Raw genomic sequence first — 12,182 nt, forward strand, 5'->3', positions numbered from 1 at the left:
CACTCAAGAGGAATTCCTTGGTGGGATTTATCTATATAAAAAATATTAGGGTACATCTAGGACCATTACATTGCTTTTGCCCATGGTTATTTCCCCATGTCTCAGTGCCTGCTCCTGATTTCCAGCCATCTATCAGGAACAACAGGCCAGGCTCTCCCTGAGGCTGGGTTTCCAAGTTATTTCATCTAGTGTCCTTGTTCCTACACTGTCTTTTCCCAGCCCTCTGATTTCTACCGGGTTGGGCACTTTGTGTTCTGTAGGTCCTTCCCAGTGTTTCCATGTAGCCTGTAGCAAAATTTGGGCCCACCACTCTCTTTCCAGACTCGCAGGACTGGCCAATACCTTTTCTGCCGAGAGATTTGATTTATATCAGGATTTGGGCTTTACTTTATTTTTTTCTCTCCCCTGTCCATCAAGCTGATCAGAACTTCTGTTTTCCAAGAAATCCCAGCATTTTTCATTTTTCTTTTGTTCCAACCTAGACTAAAAAAAACAAACAGTCTATGGAAGTGACATTTGGCAAAAAATTGTCACTACCCACACGTTGCATTTTAATATGAATTATTGCCAATGAATTGTTGTTTAGTAGATAAACTACTTAATATTATATACTTGAACTCATATCTTGGTAGATTAGTATGACTACTTTCATTCTGCTTTGAGTTTCAACATGAAACATGTCTGATAGTTCAATAAGGCATACATTGTCCAAATGACACTCGTATTACTAAAACACTGAAAAACTGAGTTTAATTTTCTCTCTTCCTGTCAAAAGTTACAGTCAGAGCGACATAGTCCCATGAAACATTCTGATTGCCACTAAACTGCATTTTCTAACAGAAAACTGTTCCATAAAAAAAATCAGCCATCTCTAATGTGCCTGAAGTCTATGCAATTAAAAAAGTTTCTAAATATAGCTTTAATCATGGCCGACCCCAATCTTCTGAGAAGTCCTTACCCTCTAGGCCATCCCAAAGGGATGGGAACATCCAGTAACAAGCCAAAAGTCTCATGACAGTGTACTGACCCCATTTGATATTTATCTCTAGCCATTTGCAAGAGCTTCCCATGAGCTTAATTAAGCTCATTCACTTCCACAAATTGTGGCATCCTAGAAAATATCAGACTTTCCTTTGATAGATGAGATTCAAATGTGCAAAGTCTTATGGGAGGCTAGGTGTCTCTCAGGCTATTTGACAGAGTAGTTCATGAAACAACTTATCTAGTCCCTCCCCTCCATAATGTGGAAGAGAAATACACATAGGATTGTATCCGTCCAATGCAGACCACAGCAAAAAGCCACTTGCTACAAACTTTGAAAAAACCACACGCAGACACACTGTGGAGGAAGCTGCACCCTTTAACAATAGGAGCAGTGCTGCAAAGCCATGAAGTTATTCCTCTCCTTTAAGGGGATACTTAGAAGGAAAGACTCTCACATCAAGAAGGAAAGATTTGAGAAGCAAACAGGGTGAGTGTTTCTACACTGGCATTTGGGTTTGGCTCCAAGTACCATCTTTGTCTTTCCTACATTGTATCTTTCTATTTGTGCTATATCTGACTGCCTTTAGCAAAGCTATTTTGTGAAACAAAGCCCATTTAAGACAACATTGTAACAGTCTTCCACTATGCAAAAGGCTGCTGCAAAGATTCACTAATTATTCAATGCAGAGAAAAAAAGAAATAATGGACTTAGATTCCTACATATCACATAAAGACAGTCAAACATGCAGACAGATGAAAGCAGGAAGACTTAGTCTTTATCACAAGGCTTTTTAAAGGGAAGCCGGACAAACTTCTGTCTTAAGTAACAGGTAAAAATCGATCCTGCCTCAGGGCAAAATAATATGCTAGCAAATCCCTCTGAGTTGCTTCAAGTTGGGTTTTTTTTGTTTGTTTTGTTGTTTCGTTTTTCTTTTTTTTTTTAATTTAAGAAAATCCATTATAACTGCAGGCTGGGAAAAGTGTGCCTTAGTATTTGTAAAAACCTTTCCCTAATAACAAACATAAGCAGAAAAAAGTCATTTCCTAACACAATACAATATTTCTTAAAAAAAAAAATCTAGTTTTCATTTATTTCACCCCAAAACATTCAAGCACAAGGTATAAGCTTAAACTTTGTCCATTACATATTTTTCTCCCACAAAGCTGCTTCAGTCTAGTATTTGCTCTGTTAATATAAGAATATTTCCATTTCTTGCATATATTTAAGCACTTCATTTACTTGGAATCTTGGTTCCTAATTCCTACGATATTGTAATTGCTTCATTTGCCCTTAACGTATTTATACAGAGTCTGTACCAAGGAGTCCGGGCACTTCATGCAAAGGAGAAGCATTTGGTCCCCACACTAGTTCCATCATTCCTAATTTTTCCAGCTCATTTAACACCTTTTCTATGTTTTATGCATATTGAACACCAGTCTCATCTCAGCTGTGCTACCACAGTTACACTACATCTAACTTGGGAAAAAAACAAACAAAAAAACAACCACATTTTCATCTTTGGGGTCTTTCAGTCCATCCAACACCTCAAATGAAAGCTTCCCCCCCCCTTCGTATCAGATCATGAAGTATCTTACTGCTATAGCACAAATACAGATCTCCATTTTCTCCAGTACAGGGAAGTGTAGGATTTTCAGCGCTTGTGTCATTCTGGGGTTACAGTGAAGTCTGTTTACCAAATTGTTTGCCCAAAACAGACAGCCACCACATAGGTATCAAAGCATTTGACTTACGCAAGGCTTTGTTTTCCAGTCAGCAAAAAATGAACACATCTAAAATGTTCCCTAAATATCTTTTTCTAGTGCAGAACAGCATACAAGACTTCTGAGAAGTCCACCTGTAGAAGCCAAGCTTCTGGAAAAGTTGAGAAATCTCATATTTTTACAGAAAGCTCTGAAGAATTAACTTTCCTTTGGCCACCAGCATGGTATCACAGACTGTTTCCTAGTGGTGGCTTCTGTACCCCATAAAACACAAACAGGACTTGAAAGAGTAAATACACCTATCCAGTTCCAATGGAGCATGTGGAAGGGAGGACATGGAAGTACACTTCCTGAAGAACATACTTCTGAGATCCACAAGAATATCCTAAAGCACGGAGAAGTGGCAGTTCACTAAGTAAAAAAAAATCTCACCTCTCCCTCCTCACCTGCAATTCTGTCAAGCCCCAAAACCCTAAGGTCAGAGCATACTTCAAAACCAAACATCTTGCACACTATACCAGATAGTACAGTACCATATATAAACTCTTTTCCAAGTAACACACTTATCTTTTGTGTTTGGTGCCACTGTTAAGCCTGTTTCCCTACAGGGGTTTAAATAACTCATTTTCTGCAGCCAAAGCAGCCTTTTCTTTAATGTTTCCTCTTTCTAGACATAGTTTGCCTGGAAAAGCATAATGGATATAAGCCTTAGATTTTTATACTTTGCTACACATTTATTAGTAGACTTACACAAATTCAAAGCAGCAAGATAAGACATTTCATGCAGATTAAGGTATCTGAGGATGAAGCTATCTAAAAATCACCAAGCTAGTCACAGAGTCAGCAGGTATTGAACAGCTTCAGGGAAACTCAGCCATAAAGATGTATTTACACAGATACTGCTGCCCCAAAAAGAGTATTTAGTACCCTAAAAGAGTATTTAAAAAACCCACACTTTTTTTTTTTGCAATTACTTATGTATTTCAGGACACAATGTGGGTGCAGCAGATGAAACCACTACTGAAGGGGGTAAGAAATAGAGCAAGAGAGAAACAATTTTGCTGCTCCATATCTTGGCCCCGTACCCACAAAAATAAATGGCTTGTGGACAGCTAACCTGAGGTCAGCAAAGCTTCCACTATTAAGCAGTTCCAGCTGGTAGGGATTTCCTAATTCCCCACTTACAGGAGTCTATCAAATTACTTGTTTAAATTCATGCAGATCTGGGATTCAAGATACAGATTTTTAGAACAGCAACCACAAAAAATAATACTGCACCATAAGACCAAAAATCCTCACTCAAGCTATAAGTGAAATTATAACAGCAATACCTCCAGCAAACTACGTGCTTCCTATATGATGCTTTTAGGCACAAGGCACACACACAGAAGTCATCAAAAACTGAAGAAAAATGAGAGCCAAACTTATTCTGTCAACATTGACCTATTTTGTTCAGGTCTAACAGCACAAAAAGCTACAAATTTGGTGAAACATGGATTGTAAAACTGTAACACTCCTCAATTACTTTTTGTTGGCCAGACAGGCAAACCTGTCATTTGATAACGCATCATGATCCAAGATAGTAAACTTTATCACTCGGGGTCATAAGAAAATGGCCACAGGTACAGCTTGCTAACCTTCACTAGGTAATTTTTCACAGTTATCATCCAAAAAGCGTAAAAGCATAAAAGATATGTTATCTTTGAGCTCAGTTTATTGTAACATGGGTGAGATTCCCTATAAAACCATTTACTAAGTAACTGTTGTGTGTTCTTCAACACAGAAAGTCAAGGCAGTAAAACATCTTCTTGACAGCGTGTCAGGAGTAAGACGACACCTCTCCTTTCAGAGACTAACACATTATTTATCATTCTGCTCCGGCTTACCTCTTCTTGCCACCCACCACTAACTCCAAAAGCACTTCCCTGCTTCATTTTTTACTTAATACAATATTTGCACTAATACTTGAAGTCAAAGCCAAGGCAGGAGTTCCAGAACTCAGTCTGCATTTTCCCAAATGCCAAGAATCCTTTTGCTCTTACCTGTGAGACAAGTAGACACTTGACCAGGAAATTCTGGCTTATGTTCATCTTCTGTGTGATATCAGATGAGTTGTTTCTGTGGGGGAGTTCGAAGAACAGATCAGCTTAATTTCTCTCAATTCTCCTATTAAAGTTTTGCACTACCGTCATTGCAGGTACAAGCTCAAAGACTGGTTTCAGAGCTCCCTGGCTTTCCCTCTTAAGGATTTTGGGGTTTTTTCCTCCCCTTTAAATGAAGCCAAGGTCTACAGGAGTATGGTTTCAAGTGAAGCATGCCCAGCAGCCCACGTGGAAATTCACAGCCAAATTGACATGCAAATCTTGATAGTTTTGATACCAAATTTGAACTCTGTACAGAATCAAGTTCAAATTTAGTATCGAAACCTCTCATGCTGATTCTTACTTAAACTGGAATCCATTACACTGCTGAGAAAAATTATCCCTTGTATTGTTCAAAGACATATAGATGAAGACAAATAAGAACCAGGCATCTGAAACTTCTTTTGGGACCTCAAAATTATCATCAGCTGAAAAGAGTCTAAAACAGATCATTGCTGGCTCAAGTTTAAACATGAAAACATTAGCAGTCCTGTGTACCCCATTTCCTCCAAAACTGGACAAAGAATTCATTAATATTAAAGGAATCATAATTGTGTCCCTCATCTGGATTAGTCAGCACGTGGTGTTGATGTAAAACAGAAACAACTGTCATCCTGACAACTTCACTATGAAGTCAGCTAAAGGACCAGTAACACAAAGAAGTTCTCACAAATCCATTTGGTTAAACATGAGCTGGGCAAGCTTGGCCCTCAATTCAAGCATTTTACTGGATTAGGTTGGTGCAAGAGCACATCCTTAGATTACTTATCATCATTACCATCTCATTTTTTTCCTCTCAGGAGTTAGATCCCTGTATTTATGCAACAACCGGTTGCCATTATATTCTTCCCAGCGCTGTGAACTAGCAGAGGTTTCAGATACTTTTCTGTTTCCCAGTCAAGGTTTTTGTTTCTGTTTTGGGGTTGATTTTTTCCCCCCCAGCTCTTTGAGCAATGTTTGGAACAATATAGCTCTTTCACTGTGTAATTAAAGTCTTACCAAAATAACTTTGACTGCTCAAATTTATCATTAATAGCAGAGCTCCAGGATGTAGAACTTACTCCATGCTACCCTGCAAATGATTATTCCTGGCTGTTTGTATGGCCCTTCACCCTCTTAGCTTATAGCCTGATCAACACCTCCCTACAGTCACAGCAAGCTCCTTACTTCCTCCTTTGCATTTTGGAAGTAGGTCTGACCACAGGGCAGTGGCAAGCCCAAGAAGAATCTACATAAACATTGTGAGCAAGGCTCCTATTCTTTCCGTAGATGAAACTGGAATTACCTGAACTGCGCAGTTCTCTGGACCACAGCATGTCTGTGTAAGCTACATATTCCCAGGAACTTAAAAGCCAGCAGCCAATTCAGCAGTCAAAACCATCTCCGAGATGCCAAGCTACAGCTCAATAAAACAATTACAGAAGCAGCTGTACTGTTTCAAACTCACTATCAGTTTCAGAGCAGGATCATCAGTAATCAGGGAACTGTTCAAAGAGCAGCTAAAAACTTCACTGGTTTCTAGTGAAACACAAACCACTTAAAACCAGAGTACAAAAAGACAGAACAGCCCTTTTAGAAAAGCATACTAAGATTTGCAAAACTGCAGTGTGATACAATGCCATAAATCAAGAATTCTTGATTGATTAACTTCAAGAACAAGCTGAGACTGCAGTAAAGTTCACCTCTAGGCCTGTGTTCCTCAGCAGCAAAGTCATCTGGAGCCTGCCTTGCCCAAGGACCAGGTTGCATGCTTCTTATCAACCACACGAGTCATTGCACTGGAGCCTACTCATTTGCTTACACGCATCCTTCAGTGCGCTACAGGATCAATGCAATAGCACTCGGCACCTTGCAGAATCAAACCCTGAACTAGTCATGTGTCTCAATAACACCTGTGGCGGGCAAGTTACAGTACTGAGGAAGAGGACCAGGAACAAACAGTTGCTGTGCAATAGCAAGTCTCTTGTTTGAGGATAATTTAGTTTGTTCTCATAAAAGCATAATTTTGGGGTAGTCTATGAGCAATCCATTACCCGATTTCCATTTCATGGTGTGTGAAGATCATTTATAGTTGGTTGCTTTTTTTTTTAACAGCTAAATATCTTACACTGCCTCCTACCTGCACAAACATACCAGTAAACATATTCTAAATACGACCACGTTTCTACTACAGCATTTCACTTTCCAAAAGGCCACTAAGAATATATTCCTAATAAAAAGTCTAGGAATACATTGTCATTTGTCTTAGTAGACCTACTAACTTGCAGTGGAGTAAAACCATGCTCAAAGCACACACTTGGGCATCATCTGACCCAAAACAAAACAGCAACCTTTATATTTAAGTCCTGCTGTAGTCAAACTTAAGGAGCACCACTTGGTGCAAAGTAGTACAAAACAGCCATGACGTGGAAGAATTCCCCCCCACAGCCCCAGTCAGCAATCCTAAAAACGGTGACGCTACGTGTAAGGGAAGAATATGTTTGCAGGCAGAATCTCAACAAATGTATACTCAATCACTTCACCAAAGGAGCAAACTGACCATCTTGCCTCTCTGGTCTGTCCACCTTTTTTTTTATCCTTTTGCTATTGTTTTGCTTAGTGGATTAATTGCAATTCTTTTATCTGCTCATGTTTTATTTTTATTTTGAGTTGATGATGAGTATAGATTAAACTTAGTAGGTTTCTTCCTTATACACTTACAGCTGCTTTTCTGTAATCCTTTGTTCTGTTCCCCCTTTTCATTTCAACTTAATCTTTTTCAAATACCTAGGCTCAAGTCTCTTATAGAGTATGCCTACACTAGCAATTTAAAGCATAACGAGCTTGAGTATTTGATGCAAATATTTAACTCCAAATTAACCTCCCACCCTGGCTAAGTAGAGATATGAGGAGCTCAGAAGCAAGTGCTTCAGGCCAATGCTTTTCTTCCATTACCATGAGAAAATTGTCAGTGTAAACACTGCCTATTTCTCTGCAGCTTAGTGATTACTTATAAATTTGTTGAGTAAGCAGTATCTGGTAGTGCCTTGCACACACTTTCCTCAAGTATAAATGACTACAGGAGGTGACTGGTAGTGCAGAAAGATCATTGAGATTTTTTTGTTTTAAAACTATTTTACAGCCCTCTCTGCAGCTGCTCTAAAGCTACATGCTTCAAAAGATCTGACCCCTTAACCTGTTTTTGTTGTGCTGGTGTCTTCTCATTATACTTTCTAGCATGAGAAACATCTTTATCCCAACCCTAACGCTGCACTACACTTAAATTAGATGTTCAGGTGTGAAAAACAGAATCTCTGTTGAAAAGAAACCAACTTTTTTAGAACACAGTAACGAAAATATTCTATAATCTTAGGGCAAATAGAAGTCATATTTTATTTGCATTAGCTAGATAAACTGAATTCCAAAGAGAAAGAAATGATTCTTCAGGCAAGAGAAAAACTATATAACTTCAGATGTTATTTTTTTTAAATGCAGTTCATATGTTTGCTTTCCCCTCGTCAATCCAGGATATTAATGGTAAAGCATATTAATTACCCCTGTGTATAGGAAGGCTTTACCTAATCATAAGGACCATAACAAGTATGTTCTTCACTAGAGCAAATAAAAATACTACAAATACCTCTAAGAGGCAGAAAAAAATTTGGTTATAAACAGGAGTTATCAGCACCAGTTTGAACCTGTTTGTTAACAGGTTTAATCTGTAGGTGCTCAGGCAAACTCAGAAGTTAACATGCTTTTTGACATCTCTTAACATAGAAGCTTAAAAACAACGTCCTTCTCTATTTGCTCAGTCAGTCCTGGATTTGCTCTTGTTTCAATGAGAAAGAACTACCCAGGGTATCGGTCATTTCTCAATTTCCTAGATTGGTTATACATAAGGATTTGTCCTTTCAAGAGGTTTTTTTTCTTACAAGAACACATGGTTTGCCCAACTATTACTCATCAACTCTACATATGCCAGCTCTAAGTGCAAAATCAGTTGTAGTAAATCCTTATACCAGACTGCCAGCACTTTGTCACATATGTATTTCCATGGATAGATTGAGAACTGTTCTACACAAAATTAACTGACAGCTGGGGGGGGTATTATTTTTATACAGAGAGACAGTGTGTGTAAGAGTGAAGTGGGCATTTTCATCAATTAATAAAAGCTTTGGGTAAACCTTGGGTGAGATAGATAAAAACCTCTGTCCACAAAAATGAGATTAAATTAGTCTGCAAATCACTTCTGATATTTAATATTCCATCTGTTCTATTTGCTTTGGCTAAAGACTTTGTCAACTTGAGCAATTTCTGCTCTACCTACCTGACAGGTCTAACTATAACACTTACGACTTATTTTTCATTTGTCTGAAAAAGCAAGAATGCCCCCTTTTGACAGTTCCATATATTTCCCCTATGAGGCCAGGAGAGGGAGTAGTAGGTTGTATTTTTCCCCAGAAAAATCAACACTCTGGATGGCAAGTAGTATATTCGGATCCCCAGCAGACAAAAATTGCATCCTCTGTTCATTATTCTTTTTAAAAGACTGGAGAGATTCCCCCCCCCCCCCGAAAAAACTGCACTTTGAGAGAAGAGCATCTGCCACAAGAAAGATTCACACAAGAACTACATACTTTGTAAAAAAAAAAATAAATAAATCTTACATATTGCTGGGTAGAAAGATATGCAGGTGTCTACTCAGGTTAATCTGTGTAAGCTCTGTGCACACTTACCCTGCTGAATGTACACCATAAATCCAGATCACCTGCAACCATATAACTGTGCAGATGCTGACCAAAACTTGATATTAGGGTCAAATAAAAAGAGACTCTGCTACTCTTCTGCCTCTAGTTATACAAATTCTAATTAAAAAGGCCCAAATACATCTTTTTCTAGATTCCCACCCAAATTTTGAGGCTTTTGTACTGCTTCTGATGGAAAGCAAAGACTGTTTGTATGCACTTTTGCTTCAGGTTCATCTGCAGTGAGCGCTGAAACATGCCTTGAAATGTTTCAAGGATTCCAAAAAATTCACCACTTGATCTTAAAGAATTTAAATTCCTGTGTTAGGAAGCTAGTCTTTGTGAGCTCTCTAGACAGACACTGCTGAATGACATGGCCCTCCAGAAGGTGACTCAGAGGAGAAAAAAAAACCCAAAAGGCAAAAAACTTACTTGTGTATTTTCCAGCTCTTCCAGAGGGCGATTATCTCAGCCTGAAAAACAAAAGGGAAAAAGCCCACAAATGAAATCACAGAATGTATCAAGTAAGGTATTTCCAAGAAAGAGAAAATAACATGGTAGAAGGCACCAGTCAGATGCCAGCGTATGGTTATTTTCACCCACATCTTAGACAGCAGAACTAGAAGCAGAACTGGTGCAAGCCTGTGCAGCTGAGGATCTGTCTCTCCTGACCTCAGGGACTGCCCGAGTGACTGACAAGCTTAGAGAGATATCTGTTAGGTGAGACACCTGCAGAGAGCAATGCCAGTCTCAATCTCTCACACTCAAACTGAAAATTAGCACTGTCTTAAGGATGCTGGGTTTTGAATCCTAGTCCACACTCCTGGATTCTGTTTCTCTAGCTCAACCAAGAGGCAAGTCCCTGCACCTGCATGATCCTGGAAAACAGAGATGAGCATACGCTTCTTGATACTGCGGAATAAGTCACCCTACATAATAACCAAGTATTATGTGAAATTATAGCTGCCTTCTCTGAGAGGCAAAAGGTGCTTATGGTATTTAATTGCATTGCTATTTAATTAACAACATACAACAGTTATGACAAATGCAAAATATCTTATTCAGCTAAAAAAAGCACAAATGTTAAGCAAGCAGCATGGAATGACAAATTGAAATTACAGTCTGGGGAGAAATCTCAGGTCAAACCTGGGAGAAAACTTTTTACCTGACCAAATAAGGAAATTTAAAAAACCTAAAACCACACATGCAGAAAGTGAACTTACAGCTGTCAAAGAACGAACATCAAAATCCTGCTGTATACTCCTGAAAAAGAAAAGTCTTTCTCTCATGAAAGAAAGTCTTTCTTCATGAGAAAGTGGAAAATATTTTCACCGATTTCAGGTTTTGGACCATCAGCTAAGTTCCCTCTAACAGCACCGAGTTACTGGGTTTAAAGTGCTTATTAGGGTCACTATGGCTTGTTGCAAACCAACTACCATGTTTTCAAAGAGCTGCATGGGTATTTAGCCACATACCTTCTATCAACTGTCTTAAATAAGAGAGTCCTTGTGTGTCTCATGCAGCTCCTTGAGAAATTTTAAGAGACTACATTCACATTATATTCTCCTCTCTTCCATGAAGTACTGAAGGCAGGAATCATCCTTCTCGAGCAATACTGCTTGCAAACTAAGTTCTCATGCACTGCATTAGTGGCATTCACTACTGGAAGAGGCCTTACCAATTTAAAAGTTACTCTTCGCAGTGCTATAGAGGTACTTGAGGTGGCTCCAATTAAAGTATGCAAGTTTGATTACATATGCAGATTTTCACCAGCTGAGAATCTAGCTCATCATTTTTCAGTAACAATATCTATTAAATTAGCAACAGGAAGAATAGGAAACTAAGTGTTTTGTAAAGCATGGCATTGAATACGCTATTTGTGAACCATCACACTGAACACCTTGGGCTTTATCACTCATTATTTACTTTATGTGATATCACTTAGCTCACATTGATATTTTTAAACTGTGTTTTGCTCCCTAAATTCCTTCACGAACATTCTGAAGCACGTTAAGACACTTTACCTACAGGAGGGAGCATTCCAAAATAAACAAAGACCCCCTTATGTCAAAAGCCAAAGCACCTTCAAGGAAATCTTCCCTATCACTTCATCTTTTGCTTTTCCTTCCCATTTGACAACAGCTAAAGGAGAAGCAACAAGTTTTCTAGCAGATTTTGAAGAACTAGTTCAGGTCCAAAGGGTACCACTTCAGTCTGAACTTGGGTCCATATCAAATCCTGCTCAAATTTAACAGGGTGCTCACTTTCTTAGTGACTTTCACCCCACACTTATCTCTTACTAGAAAGCTATAGTTTTGAAGTAGCCTTTCATCTTCCTTGTATTATCCAGATTTTTAGTTGCCTACATAGCAGTCAGTCTGTATTGTTTCTCCTCCTGTTTAGTGTTACCAAAAGTTTTGTTTTCTTCATTTGCAAGTGCAGAAGTAGTACACTTTGTTTCCAATTTCCTAAAAGAGGGCTGTGATCAGAGATAATAGTCGCTTTTGTAAAAGATTCAGAAAATTTACATTACTTCAGCCTTTTTCTCCCACCTCCAAGGACATTCACTGCTACACTCCTCTGACCACCGTTTTCATTATTAAGCAGCTTA

The 12,182-nt window shown here is 38.7% G+C and overlaps 1 long non-coding RNA gene across 1 annotated transcript in view; it reads right to left on the bottom strand.

Annotated features, from left to right (window-relative positions):
• LOC148053070 (uncharacterized) overlaps nt 1-12,182 on the bottom strand; it is a 49,055-nt gene that overhangs the window by 26,823 nt on the left and 10,050 nt on the right. Inside the window, exons 2-3 of the long non-coding RNA XR_015708283.1 lie at nt 10,004-10,044; nt 4,749-4,824 (exon numbers count right to left, since the gene is read on the bottom strand). This is a non-coding gene — a long non-coding RNA (uncharacterized LOC148053070). The remainder of the gene's footprint in view (nt 1-4,748; nt 4,825-10,003; nt 10,045-12,182) is intronic.

The sequence above is a fragment of the Nipponia nippon genome, unplaced genomic scaffold (genome assembly GCF_047370975.1).
Source record: "Nipponia nippon isolate SJK-2023a ecotype South Korea unplaced genomic scaffold, ASM4737097v1 scaffold_4, whole genome shotgun sequence".
NCBI classification, from domain to species: Eukaryota; Metazoa; Chordata; class Aves; order Pelecaniformes; family Threskiornithidae; genus Nipponia; species Nipponia nippon.